General features: G+C 34.7%; 1 protein-coding gene across 5 annotated transcripts in view; it reads right to left on the bottom strand.

Moving 5' to 3' along the window:
* The window catches only part of KIFAP3 (kinesin associated protein 3), a 114005-nt gene that overhangs the window by 69239 nt on the left and 30129 nt on the right, over positions 1-14637 (bottom strand). The window lies entirely within an intron of this gene.

Raw genomic sequence — 14637 nt, 5'->3', positions numbered from 1 at the left:
AGTAGGGGTGTCGAACTCAATCAGAGAAGGGGCCAAAATCTAAAATCCAGCCTAAATCGCGGGCCGAATGGTTTACTGAACAGTCATAAACTGTCATTGTGATGGAAACGCAGCGGAGTGCAGTGATGATAGCGTGGTGCGGGCCACATTGCAAGGCCTGGGGGGACGGATTTGGCCCGCGGGCCTTGTGTTTGACACATGTGCTCTAAAGAATTATAATACATGTAAACCACAGGTACCTTATTCGTTAATTCAATAATTATATAAATGATTAACTTGATAAAAATACAGCCTATAACCTTATGACATCTAGCAGATATCTGACAGTTTCAACAAAAGATAAAGTATTTTAGGAGAAAAGTAAATAGTTGGAGAGAGAAGAGTGAATACAAGGAAATATCCTGAATTCATTTCTTCAAACACAGCTACATACAGAAAGTAGAAGCTTTCTGGCTGCCAACACTTACTATTACTTAAAGGCTAATTTTCAGATCATGTAGCAATAAACAGCCATTAAGAGAGATTAAATGGTCCAAGTAAAATAAGAGCTTATCCTTTATTATAAGTTAATCTTTATTCATTGAAAGAAAGCATATCTTAGTTCCTAAATCATAAACCTAAAAAAAATACACCATCACCACCAAAAGCAAACAAAACACCCAAAAATCAACCCCACCAAAAACAACAACAAACAAACCACCACCCACCAATCTTGTATACCCTAAATGAATTCCAGGGGCTGAAGGGTATGATTTTCTCCTAAGAATTCATGACGGAGAACCATAAACTCCAGCTAACCAGCTGTGATTCCTCCACATCCTACAAATGGCAGGCATTTCAAAAGGGCTCCTTTAAGACTTATAGACATCAATTATTCCCTAATAGCATCCCAAGTAAAAACAGGCTGGCCAATAGCAAGTATGCTGGCATAGCACCAAAGCCCTGTGAGTTCTGAGCAGAGCAGTGAAAAGACTGAATATTTTGAGAACTAGGCCTTAATGAGTAGAGGTGGATTAGTCAAATCTGTTCAAGTAATAAGGCCTGGCTGGAAAAAAAATGGCCTAGTCATTACACTTCTTTTGGTATTTATGGTAATAAACATGAATCATGATGAACTCACTGGCTATTAAATGCAGAGGTCATAAGTACTTCGATAGGATTTCCACAGGAATTCACCGTTAATTAGCTGGATCGTTATTTAAAAGTGTTCCTGAATTATCTTAGCAGTTGTGCAGCCATTCCTCCAAAATTGGTCATTCCCAGCTGAGGGCAGTTAATGCCTTAACAAACTGGTCATTAACTCCAGTAACTGATTTTGTGGGAATTACTGCACTTATAAAATACAGTCAAGAGGTTTTGTCTTTCTTTCTTTTTAAAGAAATTTGCAGCTGTAGTTCAGCTGGAACAGCTGAAGGAGGAAAAAATCAGCTCTCCAGGCTGCTCTCACGATCAATATTCTGCCAATTAAAGGGCAAACGCATGCTGATGGGTTTTGAATTTTAAAATGTCTTCAGTTTTTTCATCTCTGAAGTGATTAGTAAAAACACCATTTAGCCACTAATTTTGTAAGGCACTTGGGATTTTCCATTCACAGTTCAGTCATGCAGAAATATGAGTTCTGAACACCAGAACTCAAGGCCAAATTTCCGCTTCTGCAGTAGACCCAGCCCAACACTTTGTAAAAACAGAGTGAGAACACAAGTTATGGGCAACATCATTAGCCAGATTCTTATTCCCTTCTACACTCCATGTCTCATTCAAAGTAGAAAACTCCCTTTGAAGTCACAAAGCTCCATGAAAAGATAAGAGAACTGGGAATATAAGCACCCTTCTATTAGAATAGTGTAGCATTAAGGCCATATTTTACCCTAGAAAGTCTATGTGAATACAACATAGTTAAAAAATCACATGTTTCTTTAAGTTTCCTATAGAGTCAGAGCCCTTAAAGCTTTATCAATATACGTAGTAAAAATGCCACAGGCAAAACTACCACTTAAAAGATAATTGCAATAATTATTGAACATTTATATTGAATATAGTGAAGTATACTTAAAAGTATACTGAAAGTACATTAGAACATCTTTGGTACATGTTCCCACATAATTTTATGTTTAATCTATTAAAACTTGAAATTGGAGAGACCAATTTTTAAGAATGCAACTATATAGGATAGTCTCCTATTTTATAATATACTTGTTCACAAAAAAATCTAGTACAGATTTGAGATAAACAGATAAAAACCAAGTGTTTTTAACCATGAACTGAGGGGAAGTGGGGAGTGACAATTTATAGGTTACAATAACCAGTCTGAAAACAAGTGTAACAATAGTTTTGTGATACAATGATCCATGGATAAATATTTTTGTGTCCAATTATTTAATTTAAAAAGTATTAAGAAACTGAAATTATAAATCTATAATTAAGCTCAATAGCTGTTACATTAATAGACATTCACTTAATAAGTGCTCTAAAATCCAACACTTGATGCATTTTCATTCCTGCTTAGTATGTAAAACTGTACATTTTGCCATGTAGCTTATTTTTAAAAAAAATATTTTCAGTTATTTTATTAGCTTGTCTTTTTATTACATCCAGAGCATACCACAACAACTTCTTTATGATATATCCTACAAAATATGCATGCTTGTGGTACAAATGATAAGGACTGAAATAAAGCCCGTAACAAAGGCTGCTTTCTAGTTTACTGGTTCCCATCACTGACTTAATGTGCTTTGGTCAGCCTTTACCATCTAGAAATGGAGACACCCCAGGCAATATTCACACACTGAGTATTGGAACCAGCTGCTGATAGAAGAATCTTAAGAAAAAAGGCTTCTTGATTTAATTGGGAAAACAGGAGGAAGCATAAATTTTACTGCCATTAATAACTTCAAGCAATCTTGATATGACTCTACCTCACCCTGACGGCTAGACATGTGCTTTTTGTTAAAGCGTTTGCCACATCTAACCCCTATTGTTTGCTCACTTGATCAGGTAAGAAAATGTAGGTTTATTTATAGGATAATGAGGTCTATTAAAATTGAGAAACAGTGCAGTAGTCTATGAGGACCTGCGTTCCAAAACAGATGTGTGAAATTCCGTAACAGTTTTGTAATAAACAGGCTAAATGAAGTTATTAAACAAAATCTACTTTAAGTTTCTTAAAGAAACCTTCATCAAGGCAACCTACTTAAAAAAAGAAAAAAAGAAAAAAAAGAAAAAGAAAACACCTCCTGTTTGGAAAACATTATTCTGACCATTCCCAAACAGTTTTTAATAATCAAGTTAGAAAAGTCCATTTAGAAAATACTGCTCTCTTTACAAAATAAAAGTAAGCTTTATTTCTTCATTTTATGATGGTTCTGATAAACTAAAAATTAAGTCATATTGATATGTAATGAAAAAAGTGAATTTCTCATTTGGAGGAATTTCAAAGATGTTCAGAAATTAACTTTTCCAATTTTCTTTTAAGGACCTATGACAGAATGGTCAAAGAAAATAATCCTCAGTTTTTAAGTGATCAAAGTTTAGAGTCCAGCTCTGGCCATCTCCAACAATAGGGGAAATCAGACTTGTCTTAATCGGAAGAAATCAAATATTTATCACTTAACTCTTGACCTGGTCTGACTCCTGACATGCTGATACAGCCTTGGAAATGTCCTGAAACCCTGATTACCTAAGGTAATATAGATCAAGATGTATCAGTTGCCACTCCTCCTTTCAAAACCACTCTGGTTCCCATCCCAGGACATGTGAATTTAGAAAACCTCAGAAACTCTCATTTATTTTTCGGTGAGGAGAATACAATCTAATATTAATCTGACTAAAATCTGGATCCTTTGTGAAATGATTCAAGTGAAATCGTGAAGCAGGCGTAATGGTGTGCTATTGAACCTGGGAATCCTCATTTTCTTGCCATCACCAATAACATTGGTGAAGCACAAACCAGCCATGCAAATTAGCATGGACACACTTCAAATACAAGAGTCAAAATTTATACAGATAGGAATTTGAATCAAGACTTGAACTATGGCTTAAATTTTCATACCTGTATATTCAGTGCCATACATAAACACTGACCAGTGTGGTGCTGCTAAGGAAAGGGCAACTTTAACAAAGCTGTCTGGAGATAGTTAACTTAGGTAGTTAACATACACACGGATTCATAAATTCTATGCTAAAAGTGCCAAATACTAGTTAAGCACTTGATGAATATTTATTGAGTATGAGCTTGACCTGTAGCTATTACAATTTTTATAAATACTGAAAAGCTTAACATTTCTAGGTAACATTACCAATTCCTCAATTTCTAGAAACATTCTGATCTCTGCTCATAAATAAACTAAGAAAGTCTGGCAAGGCATGGTCATTTGTGATGCTGGCTTCAACATTATATAGACTTTTGAATACTTTAAATAAAAGATTTGTAAAACAGAAGTTCAAAATTTGTATTATATTAAGAAGAGATCATTTTATTTAATTAAGTTGCTGTGAATGTCTGAATGCTTATTCTCAATTTCTAGATTTACTCATTGCAGGCCAGGAATCTATCAGAAGATTCCTGCCCTGAATTTACACAATTCACTCGATATCTACCTCAAATAATAAAAGTGAAATTACAGCAATGTTTGAAACAAACCCCTAGAAATAGTCAAAACTATGAAGCAAGAAGACTTTTTCTGTGCTCCTGATGCTTTTCATTCAGCAACCATTAGCCTGTAAAGCCTTCCCCTTCCTTTTCTTCCTCCTTGTCATAACTAACATTTACACAAGGCTTTCTATGAATTCTCTCATCTGCTTCACATAACAGTCCTATGACCTCGGTCTTATTTTATTCCCTTATTTTCTGAACAAGACAGAAGGCTCAGTGAAGATTAATATACTTTCCTAAGGCCACTTAGCTAAAGAGAGAAGGGAAGGAAGAAGACTCAAGCTCAGCTCTTTTGAAGTTCACTCCTTTCATGTGTTCCTTTCATACACTAATCCACCCACTAAGCACCAATATTTATTCAGAACCTACATTATGTCAGGCCCAACTCTACATTTAAATATATATATATATATATATATTATTGATTTTTCACAGAGAGGAAGGGAGATAGTTAGAAACATCGATGAGAGAGTATCGTCGATCAGCTGCCTCTTGCACACCTCCTTCGGGGGATGTGCCCGCAACCAAGGTACATGCCCTTGACTGGAATTGAACCTGGGACCTTTCAGTCCACAGACCGACACTCTATCCACTGAGCCAAACCGGTTTTGGCCCAACTCTACATTTTCATGGAGCTTGTAGTCTTTGAGGCCTGGGGCATGATGGTGATGATGGGTGGATAGTGACAAAAGAAATAATGTAATTATATGAAAGATACATTATGTGGTGAATAAGTATTGTAGAGAAAAGTAAAAAATGAGAAAGAGAGAATCAGGAGCCAGGGATTGAAAATTTAAGTATAGCAACTTGAAAGCAACCATTCAGGATGTGAAAAAATGAATGATGCAAAAACAAACAAAACAAAACAAGGAAAGAACAGATCTAGGCAGCAGGAATAGGAAGTACAAAAGTTCTGAGGTAGGAGTGTGTCTACTGGGTTTAAGTAATAGCAAAGAGGCCAATGTGCCTTTAGCAGAAAGAACAAGAGAGAGAGAGTGCTACAAGACGTAGTTACAGGGGTAAAGAGATGGGAGAGAACATGTAACTTATAGGCCCTAATAAGGAGTTTGGTTCTTCCTCGGAGATGGGAAATCATGAAAAGTTTTGTGCAGAGAAATGACATTATTTAATTTAAAGTTCAATAGGATCACTGTGTGCCATGTTAAAGAAAGACCAAGGCCAGGGAGGAAGCCCAAAGACCCATTAGGATACTACTGCATTAAAACAGGAAAGAGATGATAGTGGTTGGGATCAGGGTGGTGAGCGCTATGTTTTGAAGGTGGAGCTGGCTGATCTGACAGACTGGAAGTAGGCACGGAGGGAAAGTGAGGATTCAAGGATATAAAACTTCCTCCATTTTGGGCAGTTAACTTGAAAGAGGAAGTTTTCACTTATGAAGATGGAAAAGGCTGTGAAAATAAAGGGTTTAAGGAGGATTGGGGGTGAGAGGGTCAGTAGCATAATTCTGAATGTGTTAAATCTGATGTACTTATAAGGCATCCAAGTGGTAATGTTTGGAATAAGAAAACAGAGAAGGGGCTGAAATTAACTTTATTCAGTAAAGAAAAAATATTTAAGTGGAATGGATAAAGCCACCAAAGGAGTAAGTACGGATAAAGAAAAAGCCCAAGGACTAAAACTTGAGGGCGTGGGGGTAGGGGCAAGGGTAATCTATGCTTAGAGATTGGGGAGATGAGGTGAAGGCAGAGGGAAGACTGAGAAGTGGGGTTGGGTAGTTGGGAAAAATAGCAGAGTCCTGTGTTCTGGAAAAATCAATGAAAAGGTTAAAGGAGAAAAGAACTGTACCAAATACTGTTCATAAATTGAATGTGAATGTTGTAAACTGGGTTTAGTAATGTGGAGGTCACTGGAACTTGATCAGAGTAGTGCGATCTACTGTGTGAGTGTGTTTGGGGGAGGGGAAAATGGGTATAAAGCCTGATTGTAAAAGGTTAAAAAGAGCACTAGCTAGGTAACTCAATTGGTTAGAGCATGGTTGGTTAGAGAATGGTCCCGACACATCAAGGTTGCAGGTTTGATCCTGATCAGGGCACATACAAGCAGCAACCAATGAGTGCATAAATAAGTGGAACAACAAATTGATATTTCTCTCTTTCTAAAATCCATAGACAATTTTTTAAAAAGGATTTTTAAAAAAGATTAAAAAGAGTATAGTACACTGATGGAGGGAAGAGGAAGAGAGAGGGAGAGAAAGAGAGAGAAAGAGAGAGAGCGAGAGAGAGAGAGGAGATAGGAGATAGGGAGAGAAGAGCAGACAGCGAACAGAAAAGGATATAAATGTATGTAAAAAGAGAAATGGAGACAGGAAATGAAGACAACTCTTTTGAAGCACTTTGCAATGATGGAAAGAAAGAAAATGTGATGATAGCTGGAAGATAAAAGAGTAAAGTGAAAGTCAAGAGGAACTTTTATTAAGATAGAGGAACAGCATATTTGTATGTGGATGTGAATCATCTACTAGAGGGGGGAAATTAATGAAACAAGAAGAGAGTGGAATTTCTGGAGAAAGGAATGAGTAGGTGAGAGGGAACGGGGTAGAAGGAAGTGCTAGCCTATGTAAGGTAGCGGCAAGTTTATCCATAATAATGGGGGAGAAGCAAAGTACAGACATACAGTTTGGCAGCAGAAACTCATGGATGCTTTCTTCTGACTGCTTCTACTCTCTCAGTGAAATGAGAAGCAAAGAAGATAATGATTGGAGAATGAGGATGAGAATGAGGTTGGATTTGTGAGGAGAAAGTAGAGAAATGAAATTCTCATATAGGAGAGTGGGGGAATGACCAGACAAAGAAAATATGATTGTTGGGCAGCATTAAAAGTCTAGTATTGTTAATTATCCAGAATTTATTGTATGCAGCCATCCCTCTGTGCTCAGGGCCTTCCATCTTCACAATCCTACACCATGTCATGCATTTCCCAACCCCTTCCAAAAGCACAAAAAAAATGACTGTAAGATGTAAGTTGCTGAACATGCAAATGTCCAAAGAGCAAGGTAAGAAATGTAGCTAAATGTCTAGAATTAAGAGAAAATAAGGGTTATTCCTAAGGGAATCGGAGTTTTGGGTCATGCCTAGAAATCCAAAAAGAAGATTAAGAAAATATAGTTTGGCAAAACCAAACATGTCTTCTAGCTGTATTTAAGCAGCTAATTTAAGACTCCTTGTGAATTATTACTACCAGGAGTGTTTTCATTTAACAGGAATTAAAAGCTTTAAAGGAAAGCTCTAATTCAAAGTGTGCTCCGAGGACCCTTAAAGCAGATTCACAAAGTCACACCATTTTAAGAACAATACAGTACTAATATATCATTTTCCTTTTTTAAACTCTCATTTTTTAAAAATAAAAGTCTACATGACATGATATACATGACATATGATATATGACATCACGACAGATTTGCTAAGTAGATATTCGAGCCAGCTGTTGTCTACTAAGCCTCACTTTCTTTTTAGAAAAAAATTATTTTATAAAAATATTATAAATATTCATAAATATAACTCCTTATAATTAAAAGCTCTTGGGGGATCCTCAATAATTTTTAAGAGTGTGAAGGGACATCCTGAGACAAAAAGTTTGAAAACGGATGCGCTAACGGCTGAATTCCTACCATTTCTGCATAAATAGGGGAGACTTAGAAAATAGCAGCAAAATTGTGGAAAGTGGTTACTGCCTGTAATTTGCAGGCAGCTATCTAATCTCCTAAACATCAGATTGGCTGTGCCTATTTTATATTTATTTTAACAGATGATAAAATTCACATAATGTCTGATGAAACCTGTATAATTTATAAGGCTTGCTCTCTTAAGTTTAAATCCCTTTGAAGTCAAGTTAAAAACTGAAAAGCTGGCATGAAGAATCAGAACATTACTCAATTTAAAAAACATATTAATATCATTCACAAAGAAAAAAAATGTAAACAAACTCAAAATTGTCTAAAAAAGTTCACCAGTGAAATCTGGTAGTTTTCAAAATAAAATTAAATATACACTCTGTTTTACACTGTCTCTATCATGTGATATTTACACTTTATGCATGAACTAATGTCAGGATGAAATAAATTGTTGCAACGAACACATTTCCACTGTACATTTATTTATGCTTGCTTCTATGCTAATCATTCCCAAGCATATCAAACAATACTCTGCATAAAAACTATCCAGCTAAAGTAACTGAGAGGTGCAAAAACATTATTTGCCTGGTGCATCAGACAAAAAGCTAAAAAGATTTAGTTTTCAAGCTGCTTTTGAAACACTATCAGTGCATTCTCCAGGGAACTGAAGAATACAGTGTGACAAGGAATTTCCTTGCCATCTACCAACTCAGGATACTCTGACATAAGGAAGCACTCCTGAGACACATCAAGGTCAGATGGCTTTAGGACTTATGACAAGAAAATGTATTTTTAAATGATCTGATTCTTAGATGAGCCAAAAAAGTCTTTAAGCACTTAAAAAAAGTTAACTCAATATCATAAAAACCTGAACAAACTGTCTATCAATTGGATAAGTTAAAGCCAAGTTTTCTAGGTCAAATTCAATTTGCATAGAATTACATTTGCTGTGACATAAACCACTGGCTATGATAGGTGTCCCAAATGAAATAATAAAGTTATTAGGTATAAGTAACTATGAAAAGAACTGAAAAAAGATTTGTAACTGATATTGAACTAGGCAGAGATAACTTTAGGATCCTTATAAAAAATAAAATAAGAAATGAGTAATTTTGGTGGTATTTAAGAAAAGAAAAACAAAGGAATATTTCAATATAGGTTTTCTACAAATTCAAATACAATTTTTGAAACATTTCAAGAGAGAACACCATTCTTTATGCCTCAGAAAAAATACTCTTCAAATCAACAAATTTCAAGATTAAGTTGGAGAAAGGAGAATTTACATAGTAATTTCTAAAATTTCTTATTTCTCTTTGTGTCCCTGATGTCAAAGGAAAAAAAGTAAAAATTCTTAAATGAAATGCTTTATATAATAAATTAATATTAAAATAAATTTTGGCAATATTGAATTACCTTTCACTCAGAGCCTCACATGACAAAAGAGCTGAACCATAACAAATTCTCCTTTGCCTGTAATAATTATTCAGATCACAAAGCCTTTCTCCATTACATATATATATTTTTCAGTTATTCAGCAATTCTCACAACAGCAGGGGTCGCAATGTACTAGTCAAAATGTTTCAGGATACAAGAGAAGGAGATTAAATGTTCACACAGCACAGCTTTATTGGAATCTGAAAGATTCATGATTCATTGTACTCTAGTTAAAGTAATCTATTATTAAGTATAAAAAGATTTTTCAGTTATGGGGTCCCTAAATAATAATAAAAACCTACTTAAAATCTGATAGCATTTCCAGTTGAAACAGCATCCCTTAAAAGGCACTTCGGACAAGTTCTACCACATATATAGCTCTACAACAGTGCTATTGCATTTTTTTGAATCTTTTAAAAAATAAGTAATTTCTATATATAAAATGGGTAATTCTTTAATTCAGTCACTTGTCAACATGAACATACATTAACCAATGCATTTATTTCTAATGAAATAAATGGCCACTCATGGTCTACTGCCTGCTCTTTAATTCCTTCTTCGTGACTACAGAGTGAAGAAAATGCAGCCCGAATTCTTTATCTATTTGATTTACAGAAGGTTTTTTGCACTTAAAAAAAAATTATTCCCATGTAATCACTCCAAATATTTCTCAAAGAATAACCTGGAAAAATTTAGATTATCAACTGATCAACACATTAAAAGTCCAACAAAGATAGTGATAGTTCTGAAGATTTAAAGGGAAAGAAGTCTAATCACTCCCTTAGTTCAGTGTTTTTCAACTGAACATAAAAATCAATCAGAGAACATAAAATCAATGAGTAAGTCTTAAGTAGAATTAAAAAAATAGAAAAAAGAAAGTATATGGCATTACACATAGAAATGGCAAATACGCTTTGTGACACTTAAAAATTACATATATTAAACTAAATATATAATATAATTAAAATATCATGTATATTAATATACACAGATGGCTATATGCACACACATATACACATCACTTCACATAAGTATGTATTTAGTTGTAATGTACAATGTATCTTTCTATAGACTGGGGTAAGAGACGTTTGAAAGTCTCTGCTCTAGATCAATGATTTCCTATTCCTTTAAAATCTGCTCTTTATAATACTTCCTTACTACAACGTCTATATAATCGTAATGGTAAAAGATCAGATATATTAAACATATCACTACTCAACTGAGAAGCTTATTTTATTGTGTTAGGAGTTAATGATTTAATTTTCCACACAAGTAACATTTACATTGACAAATGTAAAAATGACCATTACTTATTAGAAAATCATTTATACACTGAATAACATTTCTTTGAACATAGCAGAGAGCACAATCAAGCAAAATGAGTTTCTTCACAGTCAAAAGAAATGTTGCAAAGTCCATGCAATAAACATTACTAGGAAGAAAACATTATTAGGGAGAGAACCCTTCGGGCATTCATTTGGAATTCATTTTTAACAAAGTATACACTTCAAATAAATTCAGCTGTCGGTTTCCAAGACCACAGGAGATTAGAACTATATTATTAGAGGAGAGGAAAATGGCTGCTATGGAATTGCTGCTAGTGCAGAAGAAATGAGAAGTGACAGCCAAGGACAAGAGGGGAAACAGGAAAACTGCATATAAAAATTAAAATACATGGCATTCAGGGGCCATTCAACAAGGGGAAATACTTGAGCACAGTAAAATCTGTAGCCTTGTAAAATAAATTATCTCCAGAATTACAAACCTGAATCAATAACAAAAGCAACAGCTAATACAGAGCACTTGAACCCAGGCCCTCTGGCTCCAAACCCTCTAGTTTTAATTAGTATACTATATTCCTCTCAATGAAAATTTAAATTATGTTCATGTCATGAAGGAAAATTTAAGAATATGTCTAACAAAATAAGGATTTAATCCATTTGGAAAGACCTACATATAAAATGGTGTAAGCCTGGAAAACTTTAAAAAAGCCCCATTTCTAGCTATTATTTGTATTCTGTGTATTTTTATAATAATTTAACATTATGTATAATTTCCTAACATTTACTGCACTATCTCATTAACCTTTCCCTATTAATATATACAATTCTTATCTATATAGTGGAAATGAGAAAACTGACTTATGGGTTAAGTAATTTACAAAATATCACATAGCACGTAAGTGAAAACAACAATATTCAAAGTCATATAGTCTGGCTCCATAATTCTAGCTTTTAATCAGTATGTTCTGTGTTACTACAGTTGCTAGTTATAGTACATAGGGCAGTATTTGCTAAAATGTCTCAGAGTGTATTTTTAAAAATTTCTTTATTAAGGTATTACATATGTCCTTAACCCCCATAACCTCCCCGAACCTCAGAGTGTATTTTTTAAGAGATTCTAGTTAATCCTGGAAAACCAGCTAAAATTCCAAAAAATTGCCGGAACTGGTTTGGCTCAATGGATAGAGCGTTGGCTTGGGGACTGAAAGGTCCCAGGTTCGATTCCGGTCAAGGGCATGTACCTTGGGTTGCGGGCATATCCCCAGTAGGGGGTATGCAAGAGGCAGCTGATCAATGACTCTCTCATTGATGTTTCTAACTCTCTATCTCTCTCCCTTCCTCTCTGTACAAAAATCAATAAAATATTAAAAAAAATAAAATAAAAATAAAATTCCAAAAAATTAAAACACACACACCTTTTAGGATCATTAGGATGCTTGTTACCAATGTTCCAGTTCTAATCCTTGCAAACACCCAGCCCCTTAAAGTATAGCACGGTCACGTGACTTAGTTTCATCAATAGAAGTAGAAATAAAAATATTTATCACTCCAAGTGGAAGCCTTTAAGAGAAGTTTGCAATTCTCCCTTTTCTTTTCTACCAGTCTGTGCCCTTGACTGATGCTAACATGGACCAGCACTTTCCACTCGCCCAGGAAATATGAGCAAGAAATAAACAACTGCTCCTTTTTAAGCTACTAAGATCTGAGGGTTGTTTATTAATAATCATAGCCTTGTCCTCCTATTAGGTAGATTTTTCCTGGGAAGTGATGGATAAAAAGGGCCATTTTGGGAACATGATAAAGTTTACAACATGGTTTTATGTTCCAAAAGTTCATATTGAATCGGGATTTGGAACATTTTTTTTTTAGAGGCTCACCTTATAAATACCCTACAGAAGTTTATTAAAACCCATAATTTAAAGATAAAAGAGTAGAAAATAACAATGCCATTAAAATAATTAAATTAAAAGAACTAAGCAATATAAATAAACTTATAGACATTTTGAAGCACTTCACAGATGTGGAAGGCACTGTTCTTTCTCTAGTGTGTATTGATTTCTGTTTAATATGGTCATTTTCTGCCTTTCCTTGACCTGGAAGATCAGTAGATACTCTCTAAGTTTATGAATGACTGCCATTGCTTCCATGGCTTGTAAGTGGAATGAAAAGGAAGAACTAAAGAAAGTTATTAAGTGACAGGAGAAGAGTTGACTTTGGGTGGTGGGCACATGGTACCACAGAAACCCACACCTGAAACCTACATGTTTATTTTGACCAATGTCATCCCAATAAGTTGAATAAAAAAAGAAAGTTATTAAGCAAAGGATATAGGAATATTTGAAAGAAAAAAAAAGAAAATGCTTAAGTTAAATTCAATGACTTGTGAGCAATAAAAGAGGGATATTTGTTAATAAAATATGAAATGAGTATTCTGTAATTTCCCAAAATTTCCTTTAAAATCATGTTTCATAAAGGTAGGTGGACTGAATGAATATTGAAAAAACCAAAGAGATTATGAATTCTTTTAGGACAAGGATTATAATTTATTTATCTTCATACACTGAGAATCTGACCTAAGATTTGATATGTAATTCTGCTAGATTATGATAAATGGAGGGTCACATCATTAAATGCAAGACTTATAAATTTTACTTCAAAAATACTTTTTATTGATTTAAGAGAGGAAGGGAGAAAGAGAAACTTCAATGATGAGAGAGAATCATTGATTGGCTGCCTCCTGCACGCTCCCTTCTGGGGATCTGCCCACAACCTGAGTTGTGCTCTGACTGGGAATTGAATTGTGACCTCCTGGTTCATGGGCCAATGCTCAACCACTGAGCCAGACCAACCAGACAATCAATTTTACTTTTAAAGTTTTTCTGTTTCTTCACTAATGTTTGTATTGCTTTGGTTCCCCAAAAGCAAATCTTGAAAGTACTCAACATAATTTCTTCTAAAATGTGTAATAAAAGTCCTGTGCAATATTTGTGGAATGACCAATTAACCAAATGTTCTTGGACTGAGTAGTAGATTAAAAGTTTTCCTATTTTGAAAAAAGAACAAGAAATAAGTAAAAACTTATTTTTAAGCACTCGCTGGTGAGTTCAGTGGTTAGAGAGTCAGCCCATACACTAGAAGGTCTCAGGTTTGATTCTCAGTCAAAAGTATGTACTTGGATTAAAGGTGCAATCCCTGGCCCTGGTCAGTGTGCATATTGGAGGCAACCATTCAATGTGTGTATGTCTCTCTCTTTCGCTCCCCTCTTACATCTCCCTTCTACTCTCTGAAGAATCAGTGGAAAACATTCTCACTCCTCAGGTGAGGATTATAAAAAAACAAATCCAAAAAAACCAACAACTTCAAAAACACTTTTTTTTTTTTTAAAGCAGACTTGGAGAACTGGATTTTTAAAATATAGTTCTGCATAGTCTATTTAATCATAGACCACTTGATATCACTATACATAGTAGTTTACAATAGTAGTTAATAAAGCCAAATTTGGCAGCAGATAGCTCTGAGTTGGAATTTGAGCTTTGCTTTTTATCAGCTATGTAATCCTGAGTACAGATCTCAGACAGGGATTCCATGAGATAATGTAATTAAAGCACAGAGCTAAATGACTGGCACAGTAAATGTTC

The sequence above is a fragment of the Pipistrellus kuhlii genome, unplaced genomic scaffold, assembly GCF_014108245.1.
Source record: "Pipistrellus kuhlii isolate mPipKuh1 unplaced genomic scaffold, mPipKuh1.p scaffold_m20_p_18, whole genome shotgun sequence".
NCBI classification, from domain to species: Eukaryota; Metazoa; Chordata; class Mammalia; order Chiroptera; family Vespertilionidae; genus Pipistrellus; species Pipistrellus kuhlii.
The sequence above is the reverse complement of the archived record's forward strand: the minus strand, read 5'-3'. Positions and strand labels throughout refer to the sequence as shown.